Source organism: Tachyglossus aculeatus, chromosome 26 (genome assembly GCF_015852505.1).
Source record: "Tachyglossus aculeatus isolate mTacAcu1 chromosome 26, mTacAcu1.pri, whole genome shotgun sequence".
In the NCBI taxonomy this organism is placed as follows: domain Eukaryota; kingdom Metazoa; phylum Chordata; class Mammalia; order Monotremata; family Tachyglossidae; genus Tachyglossus; species Tachyglossus aculeatus.
This window is the reverse complement of record NC_052091.1, coordinates 5,653,226-5,667,184: the sequence shown is the minus strand read 5'-3', so window position 1 is coordinate 5,667,184 and position 13,959 is coordinate 5,653,226. Positions and strand designations below refer to the sequence as shown.

At 59.2% G+C, this 13,959-nt stretch overlaps 1 protein-coding gene across 1 annotated transcript in view; it reads right to left on the bottom strand.

Moving 5' to 3' along the window:
• The window catches only part of POU2F2 (POU class 2 homeobox 2), a 55,388-nt gene extending 42,051 nt beyond the window's left edge, over positions 1-13,337 (bottom strand). Inside the window, 2 exon segments of the mRNA XM_038767366.1 lie at positions 3,765-3,822; positions 13,254-13,337. The gene's annotated coding sequence lies outside the window, so the exon portion shown is untranslated.
• Positions 13,338-13,959: the final 622 nt, after the last annotated feature.

Below are 13,959 nucleotides of genomic sequence, written 5' to 3'. Positions count from 1 at the left end.
AACAAACCCACGGAGGCGGAGACCAAGATAAAAACAGAAGCAGTGAAAAACAGAGGGAGATGAAGGACGGAAGGCAGGGAGAGACCTGGGGGGGGGGGTGAGGGGGGGAGACACCAGGAGAGGGAGAGAAATACAGGACACCCCACCACCACCACCATAACTCTGGATTTGGGGTTCATTCTCAGCTCATCGTGGGCAGGGAACATGTCGTCCAACTCTGTTATATCGTACTCTCCCAAACGCTTGATCAGTGCTCTGCATACAGTAAACGCTCCATAAATACCCTTGATCGATTGACTGATTTTCCCCCAAATAGGGCCTGGATGGAGAACAAGACACAGGCAAAGCTGCCTGCTTCCATCCCATCTCCTCAGCCCGGGACCGGGACGCCGAAGACTCTCTCCCCCCGTCAGCGGGCTGGCCCCTCACCCCGCCTCTTACTCTCCAGACCCACCCTTTGACCTGACCCGGAGGCTCGTTGGACCCCGGGGACGGGTGGCGGACAGAGCCCGTCACCCCCCACCCCCGGCTCGGAAGGTCTTTAAAGGAAAGAAGGCTCTTCCTGGGACCGTTTAAGTCTGGAGGCGGGGGGAATGGACGGAATGACTCCCACACCCAAGGTCACGTTCTCCATCATCCTCCCGCTCCTCCATCTTGGGCCGGCCAACCATCGCCTCCCGAACCGGGATTCTGCCACCAGCGTCCGCCTTCCACCAGCCGAAGAAAATGCCCCCACGGGATGGGCCCCATCCCTGCTGCCCCCCGCTTCCTGTGTATTCCGGGGGCTACGGCTCCCAGCACATGCCTCAATAAATCCTGTCTCTGATCTTCCTTCCACGTACCCGCCTCGTGGAGTCCTCGCCCCCGAGCCCGAACGGCTGGATCCCGTGTCCCCGCCCCGCCCCGCGGCTCGACCAGCCGGTTGTGTCCTCATAGCCCCCATCCCGCACAGCCGCCCGCCAACGAGCAGCGCCCCGCATCTGGATCCCGCTTCCAGACGAAGGGCAGCAGAGGAGGCGGCCCAGACCGCCAGCCCCAAGGGGCCGTGGCCGACTCCTCCACCTCCGTCTCGAGCTCCGGCCGACTCCTCTGTCTCTTTCCTGTGCCCGGGCTCACACCTCCACCTCCTTCCTGTACCCTGGCCCACTCCTGCGCCTCCCTCCTGTGCCCCATCCCACTCCTGAACCTCCCTCCAATGCTCCGGCCCACCCCTCCACCTCCCTCCTGTTCCCCAACCCACTCCTGCACCCCCTTCCTGTACCTCGGCCCACTCCTGCACCTCCCTCCCGTGCTCTGGCCAACTCCTGTACCTCCCTCCTGTACCCCAGCCCTCTGCCTGCCATCCCCCGCCCCATCTGGGACCCTTGTCCCGTCTTGAGATCAGCCTGGTAATCCACCTGTCCCATCTGACGAGCCTGAGGGTGCTCACGGGGGCTTTGCCCTCCCCTGGGCGCTGACCCGACCACACACGCAGTGAGTACAGGTGCGTCCCCCTTCCCCCCGGGCCAGCCCCAGGCCTCCAAAGTCCAGAAGCCGCGGCAAGGACTGAACTGGGAGTCCTCTGGGGGCCAAGGCCCGGTCAAGGCCAGAGTGATCCCCGCGCCCCCCTCGCCCCACAGCCCACGGCCTCTCCTTTCTGTTATCAATCCAAAACCCCACCCTGACCTTTCTCCCGGGTCTTTCCCAACCTCGAATCTCTCCCCCAACAGCACCTTCACTCCAACCCCAACCCGCAGGCCACCTGAGCCAGTCGCCCTAAAGGGAGGGAAAAACAGAAGTGTGGAGAGAGAGAGGAGAGGAGAACAGACTCCCAGAGGACTAGAGAGACACTGAAAGAGACACTAGCAGAAAGGCCTAGAGAGAGACACCGAACGAAAGAGACAGAGAGAGATTAACAGAGGGACCTAGAGAGAGACAGAGAGACATTAACAGAGGGCTAGAGAGACACTGTGGGAAAGAGACAGAGACACTGAAATACACTAAAGACGGGCCTAGAGAGACACAGAAAGAGAAAGAGATACACATAGAGGGAGGCCTAGAGAGATGCTGAGAGAAAGAGCCAGAGATACACAGAGAGACCCTGAGAAAAAGAAAAACACGCTGAGACCTAGAGAGACACTAAGAGAAAGAGACAGACACAGCAAGGGAAAAAGACACTGTGAGAAAGAGACAGACACTAACAGAGAGAGAGGGCTAGAGAGATGATAGACACTAACAGAGAGGGCTAGAGAGACCTTGAGAGACAGAGACAGTGACAGACAGAGGCCTAGGGAGTTACTGAGAGAGACAGAGGTACCTTCTAGATGGTAAACTTGTTACGGTGAGGGAATGTATATGCTAAAGCTGTGCTTTCCCAAGTGCTTAGTACAGTGCTCTGCTCATAGTAAGTTCTCAAAGAGTACCACTGATGGACTGATTGATTGATATTGAGTGACCTACAGAGACCCTTAGAGAGACAGAGATACATACATAGAAAGGCCTAGAGAGATACTGAAAGAGACAGAGATGCACCCAGAGTCCTAGAGAGACACTGAGAGAAAGACAGGGATGCATATAGAGAGACAGATACTAACAGAGAGACCTAAAGAGACACTTGGAGAAAGATAAGATACACATAGAGGCCTAGAGAGGCACTAAGAGAAAGGGACAGAGATTCACATTGAGAGGCTTAGAGACACACTAACGGAGATGGCTAGAGAGACACTGAGAGAAAGAGACAGAGTTACACATAGTGAGAGGCCAAGAGAAAAACCCAAAGCGACTTAGAGAGAGGGAGACACTGAGAGAAAGAGATAAATATAGAGAGCCCCAGAGACACACTGAGAGACAGAGAGGCCTACAGAGAGAGGCACTGAAAGAAAGTGACAGAGAGTCAATAACAGACACTGAGAGACAGAGACAGCAACAAAGGGGCCTCAAAATACACTGAAATAGACCCAGTGACATACAGAGAGAGGGCTGGAGAGGCTATTCTCGTTGGACAGAGATGTCAGGGAGAGAGGAAGACCCAATGCCAGAAAAACAGAGATGCGATGGAGGGAGAGACAGGAATAAAGCAAGTTGGGACAGGGCGAGGGGCGTTGAGGGAGGGTTGAGCAAGACAGGAAGTGAGGGGAGGTGCTGGGCCACGAAGATAGCAGATGGAGAACGCCAGGTTGGCGACAGTCGGGCAAGGATGCGAGGGGTGAACCAGAGAGACTTGACACCCCGTGTGTCTCCCCCAGCCCGCATTCTTCCAGCTAGGCTCCCTCCCTTCTACGTACCCAGTGGCTAGAGAGACAGAGACACTAACAGACAGGCCTATTGAGATACTTGGAGAAAGAGACCAATGCTAACGGAAAGAGCTAGAGAGACACTGAGAAAAAGACGGAGACACATGGAAAGGTCGGGCACTGGTTGAGCCGAGTCCTGCCCCTGCTGTTCTGGGTGACCCGGGACATTTTCTTGACCTCTCTGGGCATCTGTGAAGTGGGCAGTGTCATCCCTGCCCCACTCATGGGTCGGTGAGGGATGGGCGAATCACCGGAGAGCGGGAAAACCACTGAGGAGTTGGAGGTCCGGTTACTGATCGCCAACTGTCACCATCCTCACCTCCAGCTGCAGGAGGAGACCCTCAGGAGACCAGGAAGGCGTGGGAGGGAAAGCCTAATTTCTCCACCCCGGCTCACCCCAACCCCCGCCAGGGAGTCTCCCCACACATCTCCCGTCTCCGAGGCCCGGTCGGCACAGGTGTCCTGGTCGGCCAAGGCCCGCTCCCCGGTTACCTCTTGGGCAGAAGCAGTAGAGTTAACACATTCAGTCCAGCCCTGTCCAGTCGAGAACCTGTGGGAAGAGAGAAGAGGGTCAGATCCAGAGCGGAATGGGGAGAGAAGAGCAGGCAGAGACAAGAGAGACAGGTGGGGAAATGGGGGGGGACAGGGATGGCGAGAAAAGGAAGGAGAGAGGGGAGAGGAAAGAATAGGGGAACGGAAAGACAGGAAAGAGGAGTAGGGTGCACAGAGGCGGTCAAAGAGCCGAATGGAAAGAGGAAGAGTGGTGAAGGATGGAGAGAGACTGGCAAACCTTGAGGGGGGTGTGGGGGGACTGTGGGGACCCCGCTAGCCCCACCTCGGCCCTCGTGGGCCCATCATGGGTCCGGAGGCTCCTCCAGCCTTCCTCCCCGATGCCCCCTAAGCCGGGGCCACGGGCCGCAGCGCCTCCCATCGTCACCCCGTCCCACTGGGTCCCGGCCGGACCCCCGGGGGGCCGACCCCCGCCTGTTCCCCCCCCATCCAACCCCCAGTGAGGGGCGGGGGAGCTAATCAGCGGCTGTCATCTCGCCGCTGAGGTCTTGGTTAAGGAGATTTAGGGCCGGGATCAATAGGAAATTTAAAAATCGATGCTGCGCGCGGGGGAAAATCGATGGCGTTTAATCGCCTTGCCGATCCCCAGTCAAAACAATTAGCCGCGCCGAGTGTTGAACACGGCGGCGACACAGCATTAACCGTCAATATTGGTGTAAGTGATGGCGGGGCCCTGCGGGGGGGCCGGGGGGGGAATCCCCGGCTGGGGAGGGGCTGGGGGCGGGCCGTGGGGGTCTACCACTCCTTTCCCTCCTGTCGCATCTCTGGGACTGTGAGCTTCCCCCCCAGCAGTGCCCCTGCACTGGAGTTGGAGTGGCCTATAGGCCCGGCTCTGGGGGAGCGGGATGGGAGTTCGCCGAGGCCACCGGTTCCCTCGAGGAGGCTCCGGGGGTTGAGGGGAAGGGGGGAGATGGACGGGGAATTGATCTGACAAGTTCCTAATCAAATGGTCAATAGCACTGACCTGACCACTTAACCTATCGATAAGCCGGCCCAGGAGGCAGCAGCAGATGGGAAGAGGAGAGGCGTGAGGGGAGGGGGCCTGGGAGGGGTGGGGGCGGGCGGCGGGGAGACGGCGGGAGAGAGGAGGTGGGGCCACGGCTGCCTGCAGTACATGTGTACGTGTGCGTGTGGGTGTCTGGGCCAACTGGAGGATCTGGGGGGCGAGGAAGAGATCGGGGAGCAGGGGTCTGGGAACAAGCACTGGTTTCAGGGTCTCTGTAAGAGAGCAGAAGAAGGTGAAGGATGTGAGAGACATAGAGAGAGAGGAAGAAAAGAGAGGGAGAGCGGAGGGAGGATAGGGGTGGTGGTCCCTGGAGCTGCTCCCCAGAAGGAACTGGGGTGGGAGCATGGGCGTCTGAGCTGGGGGTCGGTGAGTAGACGGCTGGTGTGAGCGTGGACAGGAAGGACTGTGGGAGATGGAGGGGGGTGCCTGGGACGTCGGGGGTGGGGTCCCGTTCCAGGTCACCCACTGAGGGAAGGGGAGGGAAATAAAGGGAGTGGGTATGAGTCTGACGTCCACCCCAGCGTTTAGCCCAGTGTAAGGCACACAGTGAGCACTAATCGACAGCATCATGATGTGACCGTCGTGCGCAAAGGAAGGAGAGAGAGGATGGGGGTGTGTATGAGGGGGTGATGGGCGACATGTAAGGTTCGGGGGGGTGGGCGTAGGTTCATTTATTCATTCAATCGTATTTATTGAGCACTTACTGTGCTTGAGAGTACAACAGAACAATAGACACATTCCCTGCCCACAGCGAGCTTACAGTCTAGTTGGGGAGAGGCAGGTGTGTTTTGGATGCCTGTTGTGGTAGGAGTTTTTGTAGGGCGGTGCTTGGCACATAGTAAGCACTTCACAAATGCCATCATTATTATTATGTGAGCCCTCCATGTGGGACAGGGACTGTGTCCAACCTGATAAATTTCTATCCCCAGTGCGTGCCACATAGAAATCACTCAACAAATAGTTGGGCAGGGACTGTCTCTATATGTTGCCAATTTGTACTTCCCAAGCGCTTAGTACAGTGCTCTGCACACAGTAAGCGCTCAATAAATACGATTGATGATGATGATGATAATGGTAATAATAATGATGATCATGATAACGATGTGTCCTTCTGTGTAGGCGTGTGCATGTGTGTGGGTTTGTGTGAGTGTGACAGGGCTGATACGTAGGCCACGAGGTGGCTGGAGTCTGGGGTGGGGGCAATCAGAAGTGTGGGCCAAGTTGTCTGTTGTGTAACCTTGGGCAAGTCACTTAACTTCTCTGCCTCAGCTCCCTCATCTGTAAAATGGCGATTAAGACTGTGAGGCCTGTGTGGGACAGGGACTGTGTCCAACCCGATTACCTTGTATCTACCCCAGCACTTAGAACAGTGCCTGGCACATAGTAAGTGCTTAACACCATCATTTTTATTACTAGGAGGAAAGGGGTGGCGAGGGAGGCAGGAAGGAGAGGATTCCAGGGCAGGAAAGATTAAGGGGACCGAAAGGCGGGGGCAGTTTGGGGTTGAGAGGTAGGACTGTGGGGCGGTGAACAGCGCAGGGAGAGCTGGAGAGGAGCAGGATGGGGGGACCAGCGGGTTAGGGCCGGGGGGCGGTGAATAATTAAGGGAGACCTGAAGAGGAGCAGGGAGGGGGGATCAGAGGGGGGAGGGCCAGGGGGGCGGTGAGCAGCGTGGGGAGACCTAGCGAGGAGTAGGATGCGGGGACCAGGGGGGAGAGCTGGGGGGTGGTGAGCAGCATGGGGAGACCAGGAGAGGAGCAGGTTGGCAGGACCAGAGGGTGAGGGCTGGGGGGCAGTGAACACAGCAGGGAAGACCCGGTGAGGAGCAGGAGCTGGGGGCGAAGGGGAGGAGGGTGTTGGGGGGCCAGAAGGTGAGGGCCGGGGGGTGGTGAATAGCGCCGGGAGATCTGAAGAGGAGTGGGATTGGGGGACCAGAGGGTTAGGGCTGGTGAACAGCGTGGTGAGACCTGGTGAGGAGTGGGGGTGGGAGGCTGGAGGGTTAGGGCCGGGGGGCGGCGAACAGCGTGGGGAGGAGGATCTGGGTTAAGTCAGGTTCCTTCTATCTGGGGAAAGCTCCTGTATGCAGACAGACCCACCTACAGAATCACACACACGCACACTCCAGGCACAGAGACCTATAAACATATGACTGACACACCCACCCTTGTGTAGACCTGAGTGTGTGCCTGAGGGATCCTGTGGGGGCCGGGGTGGGGGTGCCTGTGAGGCTGTGTCGGAGAGTGGGTTTGAATGTACGTGTGGGTGTGTGTGTGTGTGTTAGTGTCCTGATCTCTGCCCCTTCATGCTCAACCTCCTGAATATTCTTAGGGTGGGGGTGGGATGGGAGGCAGGGAGGGTGTGTACTTGTGATCTGTGAACGGATGGTGTAGGAGACCATGAATCTGTTAGTCTGTGTATTCTGGTGTGAGGGTGTGTGTTCCTGAGCCAGTGCGAGCGTGTGTCCGTGTGTATGGGCAGGCCTCTCTCCCCCACTCTGCCTACCGATCCTTGCTGTGCCTCCCTCCCTCCCAAGCCACCCCATCCCTGTGTGTCCCCAACACACATCCCCCCCGCTCCGTCAGACACACGCAGACACAGGCATATGTGCCTGTCCTCCGGCTGGCGGAGGGCTTCCTCTGGGCAGCATGGCGGCTGGGGAGGGGTGTCCGCTGTCCCGTGTCATAAGGTTAATTTTTCCGCAGCCAGCCAGGCAGGCCGGTCGGGCCCTGAGGGGAGAGTGGGGGAGGGGCTGCCCCAGCCCCCTGATAAATATGGATCTCAGGGCCGCCCCTGCCCCTGCCAGCGACGAGACGACGACCGATGCCGAGGTCAGATGGGGTTGGGGGGGAGGGGAGGAGACAGACCCCGGGAGCGGGCCCTCGGGGGTAGGGGTAGGGGCACAAAGCTGTCTACCTGCACCTGAGGCACATACACAATCACGCCCGCACACCATCATTCACATCCACGCAGTCACACATGCACACAATTACATGCACCCACCGCCACGGAGTCCCACACATGAGCACACCTAATCCACACACTTTTATACCTCCACTCAATTGCACACATGCACATACAAACACACATGCACACAACTGTCCACGTGCACATGCACCCAATCTCACATACACACACACACACACAATCATCCTCTTGCCCACCCCCCGAGGGTGCTATGGAAAGCAGAGATGCTCACAGGATCTAAGGGATTGGGAAAGAGCTGGGCAGGGCACCTGAAGAGACTATTGTGGGAGGAGAAAGAGGAGGAAGAGAGAGTGGAGGAGGAGGAGGAGGAGGAGGAGGATGAGGAGGAGAAGGGAAAGGAGGAAGAAAAGGAAGAGGAGGAGGATGAGAAGGGAAAGGAGGAAAAGGAGGAAGAAGAGAAGAGAAAGGAGGAAGAAGAAAAGGGGAAGGAGGAAGAAGAGGAAGAGGAGAAAGACGAAGAGGACAAGGAGGAAGAAGAGGAGGAGGAGGAGGAGGAAAAGGAGGAAAAGAAGAGGAGGAAGAAGAGAAAGGAAAGGAGGAAGACGAGAAGGGAAAGGAGGAAGAAGAGGAAGAGGAGAAAGATGAAGAGGACAAGGAGGAAGAAGAGGAGGAGGAGGAGGAGGAATCTGGAAGGGCAAAGTGAATTCTGGAGAATTTTTGCCCCTTGTCTTTCAGAACATAGCAAGGTACCTGGGGGTTGGAGTTGGCTGGGTCTTATTTTTGGTCCCCCCCCCCCGACCGGGGTCCATAAAAACAGAAAGCAGGGCTCAGGCCCTCCTGTAGACAAACACCCCCCCACACACACGCACAGGCACACATGGGCCCACGCACCATCCCCGTCTTGGTACCTTGGACACAAGCAAGGCTGCGTCACAAGTAGCCAAATGTCTCTTGCCCTTGTTTGCCTCCCTACAGCCAGCATGACCCCTGGTCCTCCCTTCTCCTGGGGCACGGTGGGAGCCCAGAGCCCACCCACCCAGCCTGGGTCCTGGGGCCGGGTCGAGCCCCCCAACGCCCACAAGAGGAGTTCCCTACAGACAGCGCACGGTCACACAACCACCCACCTACACAGCAAAGTCAGACACACAAAAGACTCGCTTCCAGACTCCAGACAGAAGGCAGGGCCCAGCGTCCCCAAAAAGCACCGAGACCAAGCCCCCCTTTAGCTCTTACCACAAACTCTCGGAGAGTCACATGCAGACAAAAGATGTGTGACACCCTCCCCACAGATACATATACCCATGCACACACACACACACTCTCCGGGGAAATGCAAATACAGTACACACTTGTGCACACGCACACATACTCACAAAGGCCCGTGGCCATTCTCCCGCCAGGTCTCCCACACGGGCACTGGCCGGAGCCGGGAGGAACGGGGGACCCGGAGCCAGGTCTTTTTTGTGGCCGCCGGCGGTGTGGGGAAAGGAGGGTGGTCACCGAGGGGAGGCTGGTCCAGCCATGGCTGGGGCTCCCATTCACGCAGAGGGTTGGGCAGGGGTGGGGGCAAGACGGATGGGCAGGGGAAGGGGCAGGGGAATGGGCACGGGGGTGGGGGGGACGACAAAGGGGCGTGGTGTCTGGGGAGATTTGGCCGAATCTGACCATAACACGCACTGACCCCACCGCAGTCTCCTGTGCGCCGAACGGCCGGCCGAGCCAGCGGACACAGCCGGCGATGGCCTCTCTCTGCCCACAGCATACACACACACACACACTGAAACAAAGCACATACCTGTGGGGAAATAACCAGACAAACACAACCGCACTGTAGAGTGACCTACAGATCAGGTCTCATCCTCACCGACCCGCCACACACACACAGACACAGACTCACACCTGCCAGCATCCCCTTCTTGGGTGATTTGGGGGTGATGGGTGTTGCAGGGCAGGGGGGTGGGCACGATGAGTTGGAGGGGACCCGTGTGTTTGGGTAGATGCGGGCTGGGACATGTGGGTGAGCGGTTCTGTGTCGAGAAAGCACGCGGGTATGATGGTTGCCAGCCTGTGAGGGTGAGGCGGTCTCTCCCTCCACTAATGGGGTGGGGGGCCTGGCTGGGGGAAGGGGTCCGCGCTTCTCTCGGGACGTGCAGAGGTGATGAATGAATGTGTGGGAATGTGTGTGTTTGTGCATGTGTTGCAGGTGTGGTGAGGGAAGAGGTCTGGGGCAAGGAGGGGATCCAGTATCGGGGGTTGTTGTCTGGGTCTCTTTGTGGGGAATGTGTGTACGCGCTTGTTTATGACCCAACCTATTGCTTGCAGAAGTGTGTACGTGGGAGGGTGGCGGGGTCGGGGGGATGGTCAGAAAGGAAACCCTGCGGTCCAGGGATGTGAGCCCGTTGTGAGCAGAAATTGTCGCTGAATTCTACTTCCCAAGCGTTTAGTACAGTACGCTGCACAGTAAGCGCTCAATAAATACGATTGAATGAATGAATGACAGTTACTCCTCGGCTGTTTCAGAACAGGCTGGAGACCTGGGTCTTGGGGGGCGGGCCATGAATAGATCTCTGTGCCTCTGTGTGTGTGTGAGTGTGTGTGTTTGTGAGTGCACGCGTGCAAGCCCCCGGGATGTAGGACTGGGTGAGCTGTCTGCCCCCAGCCCCTCCCATCTTCCACCACCACCACCACCGGTGTTACTCCTTCCACCTGGAGAGATCATCCCCTCTATCCCCACCCCACCCCTGTCCCTCGCCGCCTCTGGCCTGTTCCCCAGCTCCTCCTGACTGGGTCCTCCGGAGAGAACAGAGGCCGGGGTCCTCCGCTCACGGGGGGCGGGGGACAGTGGCAGGAGAAGCTCTGGGCCTCAGGAAGGAGCGCCTGGGCAGAAGCACGATGGAACCGGGGAAGGGTCCGGGCCGTAGGCTGGGAGGGAGGGAGAGAGGGGAGCGGAGTGCCCCAGCTGGGGCTGAGTGAAACCCAGGCCCCAGCTCTACCCCTGCTGCCACGGCCCTGGTGCCAGACAGACCCCCTGGCTTGGGCCCACCCACCCACCTGAAGCCCAGGATAAACATGCCAATGGGAAACCTAAGTCCCACTCCCTGCACGGGTTGTACTGGGGACGTAGGAGAGATTGGAGACATGGATGGGGTGTTGCAATGTAGCGCATTTACACACACACACACACACACACACACTGCATTCAGCCCTGTCCACACACTCTGAGTCTCTTCGCCAAACCCACCCCACACACTCACCCCCCACCTCAGTGCATTCTGACCCTGCACCCAAACCCTCACCCCTACTCTGCCTCTCCACGGCACTGCACACACACACACAAACACACACACCCCTCCCTCTGTGCCCACGCTCATCCAACGTACATACACTCACTGGGCACAAACCCACTACTCTCCAACGCACCTGCGATCCTCATGCCTACATCTGCCCCTCACAACCACAGTGCGCACTGCACAACAGTCTCCAACCCCACGGTCGGGACTTTGCCGTCGGTGCCCAGCCCTGTGCCCAGCCCTTCACAAGGAGGGTTTCCTGGAGACCAACCTGAGCTCTGGGCACTCCCAGGCCTGGGCACGAAGGGGGCTGGGGGGGGGCTTTGGGGGGGTGGGCCTGTTTCCTCTAAGCCTCCCTTTAGTTCTGCCTCCCCCTTTCCCCCCTTATCTCTCCAATTCTTGCCACCCACCCAACCCTGCCCTCTCTGAGGAGAGAGAACAGACCAAAGAGAAGGTTGGGGAGATGGGGGGGGGGGTGGGTAGGGGACAGTGGCGGGGGGGATGGGTAGGAGATAATGGGGAGGTGGGGGCTTTCTGACCAGTTGGGGGGTTTTCTGTTTAGGGTTTAAAGTAGTACCTCACCATCCCCCGTCTGGGGCAAAGACTGTAAAAACGAAGAATAAATGAAATCCGGGATAGAGGCTGGGGGACAAGGGAATGAAGAGACGGGGAAACAGAGGCTCATTGAGACAGACAGGGACACTCAGAGACAGAGGGACCGACGGGCATCCAGGGAGACTGACGGAGGAACAGAAAACCACCCAGAGACAGAGAAAGGGGAGAAAGGAAATAAAGAGGAAGAGAGAGAGAGCGAGAGCTGGACCAGTGGGTGTATGTGTGTGTGTGTCTGTGTGTGGTGGGGGGAGGATGCAATGAAAGAAAGAAAGAAAGGGGGAAAGAGGGAGAAAGAAAGAGGGTCAGGAAGAGGAAAAGGCAGGGGATTGGGAAGAGGGAGAATCAGTGAGACCAGGGAAAGAGAAAGGGGAGAAGAAGAGGGAAGGTTCGAAGGGAAAAGAAGAGAAGCAGGAAAGGGGACAAGGAGAGAAGACGAAGGGGGAAGGATTCGAGAGGAGAAAAGAGAGGAAGAAGGGGCAGAGGGGCAGCCGCCCCAGCCCCTCACCGAGTCCCTCATTCTGTCCCCACAGCCCCCCCGGGACCCCCGGAAGAAAGCGGGTCCGGGATGGGGGTGTCGGGGGGTGGGGGCCCTCTCCCTTTCCCTGCCCCCGGACAAAAGGAGCCGCAGCCCCCCACCCCCCAGGACCTCCCCCCCTCCAGTTTTGCACCAGCGCTTGCCCCCTCCCTCCCTCCTTGCTCCCTCCCGGGCCACCCCCCCATCTGTCTCCCCCTATTGCCCCCCGTCCCCCCGCCCCAATCCTCCCCCCCCCCTCCGCTTTTCCAGCCGCAAACGCAATCGAGGCTTCGCAGCGCAATAAGGGAAGCAGCGGCAGCCCCCCACCCCCCTCACCCCCACCTCTGCGCTCCGACTCCAATCCCCCACCGCCATCCCCGGATCCCTCTCTTCTTTTCGGTGGTGGGGGGTGGGGGGGCTAAAAAAAAAAACAGAGAGAGAAATAAAAAAGAAAAAGAAAGCCAGCAAGCGGCCGGCTGCCGTCCAAAGCCGGGTCGTTGGTGATGGGAGGCTCTGCCCTTGCATCCTCCCGCCGAGCCGGGGTGGGTTTTATTTTTTCGTTAGCCGAAGCCGGCGGTGGCTCGGTGCCCCCCGCCCTCCTCTCCCCGTTTGCAACCCCGTCCCCATCTCCCCCCCCCCCTTTTTTTTTTTTCGTCCCCCTTCCCCGGTTCCCCCCGTCCGGCTGGGAGCGAGGACCGGAGGCACCGGGCGGGCGGGCGGGCGGGCGGGAGGAGCCGAGCGGCGCGCTCTCCCCCGCCGCCTCGCAGCTCTCTGCAATAGGCCGGGCCGCCCGCATTAAGCCGTTTGCAATCAATAAAACGCGGGTCCGATTATGCAAAGCGCGGACATTAATATGCAAAGTTTTAAAGATTTTTTAAATGGCAGGGAGAGGGGCCGCCCGGGCAGGGGAGGCGAGGGGAGAGGGAGGCAGGCGGGCAGGGAGGGAGGCGGTTGGGCGGCTGGGCGGCTGGGCGGTCGGGTGGGCGAGGGGGGCGGGCGGGCGGGGGGAAGGAAGGAAGGAAGGCAGGCAGGCAGGAAAGAAGGCAGGGATTGCACCTTACCGCGGCTTCCATCGGTAGGCGCCGCTGTCTTCGCCATGCGCGTGAGATGCGCGGCTCGGGGGGGATGTGGGGCTGGGACCGGGATGGGGAGAGGAGGAGGAGGAGGTGGAGGAGAAGGAGGAGCAGGAGAAGGAGGACGGTGATGCCGTCGCCGAGGCTGCTGCTGCTGCTGCTGCTGCTGCAGCCGATGATGATGATGATGATGATGCCGCCGCCGCCGCCGCCGCCGCTGCTGCTCGTGCCTTGCCCTGCCCGCCTCTGCTCCTCCTCGCCTGGGCGGCCGGCGCGCGAGCCCAGGCGCGCGCCATCCCCGGTTCCCCCACCTTGTCCCCATGGCAACCCCGGGCCCAAGGATGCTTAGAGAGAGGCGGGGAGAAAGAGGCGCGCGGGCACACACACACCGCACACACACACACACACACGCAGAGATGGACGGCGGAGAGACGCACATACACACAGAGACGGGGAGAGAGGCGGAGAGAGAAACAGAGGCGGACACAGGGAGACAGCGAGAGGAGGAGAGACAGAGGGAGGCGGAGAGGGAGAGGAGGAAAGAGACAGAGCGAGAGACAGGGAGAGAGAGGCGGACACAGGGAGACAGCGAGAGGCGGAGAGACGGAGGAGGAAAGAGATAGAGCGAGAGACAGGGAGAGAGAGGCGGAGACAGAGGGAGGCAGAGAGAGATAGAGCGAGAAACAGGCGGACA